This window comes from Hypanus sabinus, chromosome 4, assembly GCF_030144855.1.
Source record: "Hypanus sabinus isolate sHypSab1 chromosome 4, sHypSab1.hap1, whole genome shotgun sequence".
Classification (NCBI taxonomy): Eukaryota; Metazoa; Chordata; class Chondrichthyes; order Myliobatiformes; family Dasyatidae; genus Hypanus; species Hypanus sabinus.
In genome coordinates, this window is record NC_082709.1 from 83,948,707 (window position 1) to 83,954,793 (window position 6,087).

Below are 6,087 nucleotides of genomic sequence, written 5' to 3' on the forward strand. Positions count from 1 at the left end.
GCTGAAACTTTATAAAGCATTGATCAGACCACACTTGGTGTATGGTCAGCAGCTTTGGGCCTCTAATAAGGACATTGAAAGATAAGGATATTGGAGAGGATCAAAGTTTGTTCACAAAAAATGATTCGGGGAATGGAAGGATTAATGTATGAGAAGCATTTGATGGCTATGGACCTGTACTCACGGGAATTTAGAAGAATGAGGGGAATCTGATTGAAACGTATCAAATATTAAAAGGCTTAGATAGAGTGGATGTGGAGAGGATGTTTCCAATAGTGGAAACAATAGTGGCTAGGGTCAGAAGGCACAGCTTCAGACTAGAAGGACATCCCTTTAGAATGGAGAGGAGGAATTTTTTTAGCCGGATGGTGGTGAATCTGTGAATTCATTGCCAAAGATGATTGCAGAGGCCAAGTCATTGGGTACCTTTAAAGTGGAGGTTAACAGTTTCTTAATTAGTAAGGATGTCAAAGGTTACAGGGAGAAAACAGGAGAATGGGGTTTACATGGATAATAAATCAGCCATGATGGAATGGCAGAGTGAGTAGCTATGCAGAATACTCTATTTCTGTTCCTATGTCTTATGGTCTTATGAATCTATTAGAGTTCAGGTATCATGAGGGTAGCAGTGGAATTTAAATTCAGTTAACACTCTGCAAGTTAATAAAGTTATGCACCGTCATACTAGACATTTTTGCCCTGGCGAAAGATCTCTGGCTGTCCACTTGATCTATATCTCTTATCTTGTACATCTCTGTCAATTCAAAGTTCAAAGTAAATCTATTATCAAAGACGTGTATGTCACCATATACAATCCTGAGATGAACTCTCTTGTGGGCATACTCAATAAATCCCAAATAGAGTAATGATCATAATAGAATCAATGAAAGACTACACCGTTCAACCAGGGTGCAAAACACAACAAACTGTGCAAATAGAAAAATAAATAAATAATAATAATGAATAAAGAAATGACCAATAGATAGAGAGCTCTTGGAAGCAAGTCCATTGAGGATTGAGGGAACATTTCAATGATAGGCAAGTGAAGTTGAATTAAGTTACCCCCTTTGGTTCAAGAACTTGATGGTCAAGGGGTAATAACTGTTCCTGAACCTGGTGGTGCGAGTCCTGAGGCTCCTGCACCTCCTTCCTGATGGTGACAGTGAGGAGTTTTGAGGGAGGGAGGGAGCTGAAGCATGAGAAGACAGAGCCCCCTCAGACTGAGTACGTAAAGCATCAACACAGCAGTTTGATGTTTTGAGCAGCAGCCAATCAGTAATCGGGATTGATTGGCAAGAACACGTTAAAATAAGACAGGGGCAAGTAGAGTGGCCATAGTGTGAGTGGGCAGTGTTAGAGTGGTAATATTTGAGGCTTTAGCTCTTCAAGGCTTCAGTGAAGAGAGGCTGAGTGAGAGAAAACAAAAGTCTAAGGTGGACCTTTTTCCCACTGTCTATTTATTGTTTTTTTACATCTGCACAGTTACAAGAGTTGGGATGCCAGGCAGGATAGTGGAATGCTCCTCTTGCCGGATGTGGGAAGGCAGGGAGACCTCCAGTGTCCCTGATGACTACAACTGCAAGGTGCATCCAGCTGCAGCTTCTAACACTCCACGTTAAGGAGTTAGAGCTGGAACTGGATGAACTCCGGATCATTCAGGAGGCTGAGAGGTTAATAAATAGGACATATAGAGAGAAAGAAGATTCTGTGTACAAGAACAAGATTCCCAGATGGCATGCGGCCTCCCAGGTGCCAGGGTTCGGGACATCTCGGATTGAGTCCTCAGCTTTCCTAAGTGGGAGGGTGAACAGTCAGAGGTCATGGTCAATGACATAGATAAGAAGAGTGATGAGGTTCTGCATGAGGAGTTAAAGGGCAGAGCCTTCAGGGTTGTGCTCTCAGGATTTGTACCTTAACTACGTGCCACTGAGGCCAGAAGTAGGAAGAGGGAGGAGGGTGTCAGGTCCTTGGATCATTGGGCTCTCTTCCAGGGAAGGTGGGACCTGTACAGAAGGGATGGTTTGCACCTGAACTGGAGGGGGACTAATGTCCTAGCAGGAAGGTTTGCTAGTGCAGCACAGGGGGAGAGGGCGTTTAAACTGGAATTGCAGGGTGATGGGGACCAGAGTGCCCGAACAGTTAGCGGAGAGATTGTGGAGACAGATGTCGTTAAGACCTCAGATAAAGTCAGAAATCAAAAAGGGTTGAGCGCAGTGCAACTAATGTCCTGAGTTGCCTATACTTCAGCATCGTAGGAAAGGCAGATGAACTCAGGGCTTGGATCAACACCTGGAATTCAGATATTTTACCCATTAGTCAAGCAGTTGCAGGAGGGGAGGACTGGCAGCTCAGTAGTCTGGGTTCCATTGTTTTAGACATGAGAATGGGAGGGATTAAAGGAGGAGAGGTGGCCTTAGTAGTCAGGGAAAATGTCATGGTCGTGCTCTGTCAGGACAGACTGGAGAACTTGTTTAGTGGGACATTATGGATGGAATTGAGGAATAAGAAAGATATCACCACATTAATAGGGCTAAATTATAGATCACCCAACAGTCTGTGGAATTTAGAGCAATGGATTTGTGGGGAGATTGCAGACTGTTGCAAGAAACACAAGGTTGTTATAGTAGGTGATTTTAACTTTGCACATATTAACTGGGACTCCCATATTGTAAAACAACTAGATGGGATAGAGTTTGTCAAATATGTTCAGGAAAGTTCCTAAATCCCAATGAGAGAGTGTGTGATACTTGATCTGCTGTTAGGGAGTGAGATAGGGCAGGTGACAGGGGTGTGTGTAGGGGAACACTTTGCATCTAGTGATCATAATGCCATTAGTTCAAAGTAAATATGGAAAAAGATAGGTCTGGTTCTCGGGTTAATATTCTAAATTGAAGAAGGGGTAATTTTGATAGTATCAGAATGGATCTGGTAACTGTGGACTGTTTGCCGGCAAAGGTGTACTTAGTGAGTGGGAAGCTTTTAGAATACAAAGCTTTTATGTGCCTGTCGGAATAAAGGGTAAAGATAACATGTTCAGGGAACATTGGTTTTCAAGAGATATTGAGGCCCTGGTCAAGGAAAAATAAAGGTGCATAACAGGTAAAGGCAGGAAAGAGCAAATGAGGTATTTAGGGAGTATAGAAATGCAACAGAACATTTATAAAGAAATCAGGAGGGCTAAAAGAAGACATGAGGTTGCCCTAGCAGACATGGTAGAGGAGAATCCTAAAGGATTCTGCAGATATGTTAAAAGCAAAAGGACGCAAGGGACAATTTTGATCGTCTGGAGAATCAGGATAGTAATCCATATGTGGAGCCAAAGGAACACACACAAAACTCAGCAGGCCAGGCAGCATCATTGAAAAAGAGTAAGCAGTCGCTGTTTCAGGCCAAAACCCTTCATCTGGACTGGATGAAGGAGTCTGTGCAGCCAAAGGAGATGGGGGAGATCTTGAATGGATGTTTTGCAACTGAATTTACCGAGGTGAGGGAAACAGAGTCTATAGAAGTGAAGTAAAGCAGGATGAACTTCATGGACCCTGTACAGATTACAGAGGAGGGGGTGCTGGCTGTCCTAAGGCAAATTCAGGTGGATAAGTCCCCAGGCCTGACAAGGTGTTCCCTTGGACCCTGTGGGAGCCAAGCTCAGAAATTACAGGATCCCTCGCAGAGACATTTACATCACCGGTAGCGACAGGTGAGATACCAGAGGGTTGGAGGACAGCCAACGTTGTTTCATTGTTTAAGAAAGGCTCTAAAAATAAACCAGGAAATCAGTAGTGGGAAAGTTGTTGGGAGATATTCTAAGGGGCCAGATATATGAGTATTTGGATGGACATGTGCCGATTAGGGACTGTCAGCATGGCTTCATGCGTGGTAGGTCATGTCTAACCAATCTTACAGAGTTTTTCAAGTAAGCTACCAGGAAAGTTGATGAAGGAAAGGCAGTAGATGTCTACGTGGACTTCAAGCATGTTGCTGAAGGACCTGAATTATAAGGAATGACTCAGTAGTTTAGGTCCTATTCCTTGGAATGTAGAAGATTTGATTTGATTTATTCAAAACTACAAGAGGTATAGATAGGGTAAATGCAAGCAGCCTTTTCCACTGAGGTTGGGTGGAACTACAACTAGAGGTTATGGGTCAAAGGTGAAAGTTGAAAAGTTTAAGGGGAACATGAAGGGAAACTTCTTCACTCAGAGGGTGGTGAGAGTGTGGAATGAGTTGCCAATGCAAGTAGTGCATGTGAGCTCAATTTCAACATGTAAGGGAAGCTTGGATAGGTACATTTACAAGGTCCCACATGGGAAAATGGTCAAGAAGTTTCAGTCACCCAGCATTCAAGTCGAGGTAGTAAATTGAGTTAGACATTGGCTTTGTGGGAGAAGACAGAGAGAAGATAGTAGATGGTTGCCTCTCTGACTGGAGGCCTGTGACTAGCAGTGTTTTGCAAGAACTGAAACTGCATATATTGTTGTTTGCCATCTATATCAATGATCTGGATGATAATGTGGCTAAATGGATAAGCAAATTTGCTGATGACACCAAGATTGGGGGTGTAGAGGACAGTGAGGAAGACTAACGTAGCTTGCAGTGGGATCTGCAGCAGCTGGAAAAACAGGCTGAAAATTGCAAGTGGAATTTAATACAAAAAAGTGTGAGGTGTTGCATTTTGGGAGGACTAACCAGGGTTAGTGGACTGTGGCCATTGAGGAGTGCGATAGAACAGAGCGATCTGAGAATAGAGATCTATAATTCATTGAAAGTGGTGTCATAGGTGGATAGGGTCGTACAGAAAGTTTTTGGCACATTGGCCTTCATAAATCAAAGTATTGAGTACAGGAGATGGGATGTTATGTTGAACTTGTATAAGATGTTGGGTGAGGGCTAATTTGGAGTATTGTGTGCACTTTTGGCCACCTATCGACAGGGAAGATGTAAATAAGGTTGAAAGAGTACAGAGGAAAAATTACAAGGATGTTGCTGGAGGACTTGAGTTATAAGGAATGACTGAGTAGTTTAGGTTCTATTCCTTGGAATGTAGAAGATTTGATAGAGGTATAGATAGGGTAAATGCAAGCAGCCTTTTCCACTGAGGTTGGGCGGAACTACAACTAGAGGTTATGGGTCAAAGGTGAAAGTTGAGAAGTTTAAAGGGAACATGAAGGGAAACTTCTTCACTCAGAGGGTGATGAGAGTGTGGAATGAGCTGCCAATGCAAGTGGTGCATGTGAGCTCAATTTCAACATTTAAGGGAAGCTTGGATTGGTACATTAATAACAGGGATATGGAGGGTTATGGGTCTGGTTCAGGTCAATGGGAGTCGGCAGTTTATACAGTTCGGCATGAACTAAATGGGCCAAATGGTCTGTTTCTGCGCTGTACTTTTCTGTGACTCAATGATTCTATATTCTATGGGTCCCTGATGATGGATGCTGCTTTGCTGCGACAGTGTTTTGTGTAGATGTGCTCAGTGACAGGGAGGGCTTTACCCGTGATGGACTGGGTGGTATCAACTACTCTTTATAGGATTTTCCGTTCAAGGGCATTGGTGTTTCCATACCAGGCTGCAATGCAGCCAATCAATATACTGTCCGACACACATCTATAGAAGTTTGTCAAAGTTTTAGAGATCACGCTGAATCTTTGCAAATTCCTAAGGAAGTAGAGGCACTGCTGTGCTTTCTTCATAATTGCACTTTCATGCTGGGCCCAGGTCAGCTGTTCTGAAATAAGGAATTGAAAGTAGCTGACTATCTCATCCTCTAATGAGGACAGGCTCATGGATCTCTGGTTTCCTCCTCTGGAAGTCAATAATCAGCTCCTTGGTTTACTGACATTGAGTAAGAGGTTGTTGTGGCATCACTCAGCCAGATTTTCAATCTCCCTGTTATATGCTGATTCATCATTCATCACTTGACCAGTGACAGTGGTGTTGTGAGCAAACTTAAATATGGCTTTGGAGTTGTGATTAACCACACAGTCATAAGTGTAAAGTGAATAGAGCAGGGTCTAAGCACTCAGCCTTGTGTTGCACCCGTGCAGATGGAGATTGTGGAGGAGATGTTGTTGACCATCTGAACTAAG